Source organism: Mus pahari, chromosome 17, assembly GCF_900095145.1.
Source record: "Mus pahari chromosome 17, PAHARI_EIJ_v1.1, whole genome shotgun sequence".
In the NCBI taxonomy this organism is placed as follows: Eukaryota; Metazoa; Chordata; class Mammalia; order Rodentia; family Muridae; genus Mus; species Mus pahari.
In genome coordinates this window covers 30,612,919-30,614,119 of record NC_034606.1, presented here as the reverse complement: position 1 = coordinate 30,614,119, position 1,201 = coordinate 30,612,919, and positions in this window count along the sequence as shown.

Sequence of the window (1,201 nt, the reverse complement as noted above, 5' to 3'; positions counted from 1 at the left end):
AAAGGATATAGCTGTCTCTTGTGAGGCTATACCAGTACCTGGCAAACACAGAAGTGGATGCTCACAGTCAGCTATTGGATGAAACACAGGGCCCCCAATGGAGGAGCTAGAGAAAGTACCCAAGGAGCTGAAGGGGTCTGCAACCCTATAGGTGGAACAACAATATGAACTAACCAGCACCCCCAGAGCTCATGTCTCTAGCTGCATATGTAGCAGAAGATGCTCTAGTCAGCCATCATTGGGAAGAGAGGCCCCTTGGTCTTGCCAACTTTATATGCCCCAGTACAGGGGAACACCAGTGCCAAGAAGGGTGAGTGGGTCGGTAGGGGAGCACGGGGGGTATAGGGGACTTTGGGGATAGCATTTAAAATGTCAATGAAGTAAATACCTAATAAAATTGAAGTAAATACCTAATAAAAAAAAGAAATTGTCGTGAATATTGTTATATTATTTGAGAAAGCTATTGAAGAATGTGGTTAAATATTCACAAATGTATTTGTTGTCTTACGTAGGAAAAACAGAATCCTAGAGAGATAGATGTACTTTGAGAGGTGAGCAGAGATTTTTTGAAGTTTGAGGTTTAGGCCATTTTATATTATTTTCACTTTTCATATTGCCCAAATTATTTCAAATATGTTTCGCAATAAACATGACTTGGAAGTAAGAAAAAGATCGATAAACAATTTTTAAAATGGATGGTCTGCAAATACTTTTTTTATAAGCAAAAACAATATTGCAAATGTGCAGAAGATAAATCAATTGCACCAGTAGTTTGCAAGGAACTGAGTTATTCCTACTTAAAGGAATCTCCATTGTTCATGTGACAGGAGATGAGATTTTGAAGTTACAAATGTTAAAACAGAAGATCCCAAATCACTTCTGCTACTTACTGACTATGTGGTGTTAATCTTACTAAGTTCTAATATCCTCACTTGTTGAATCAGGATCAATAGTTTATAGCTTTGCTGTGAGGATCCATTGAGAAGATACATTTTTATTGACACCTTTTCACATGTATTCTTGAAATAAGACAGCCATGCTGGGTGTGGTGGCACACGCCTTTAATCCCAGCACTCGGGAGGCAGAGGCAGGCGGATTTCTGTGTTCGAGGCCAGCCTGGTCTACAAAGTGAGTTCCAGGACAGCCAGGGCTAAACAGAGAAACCCTGTCTCAAAAAACATAACAAAACAAAACAAAACAA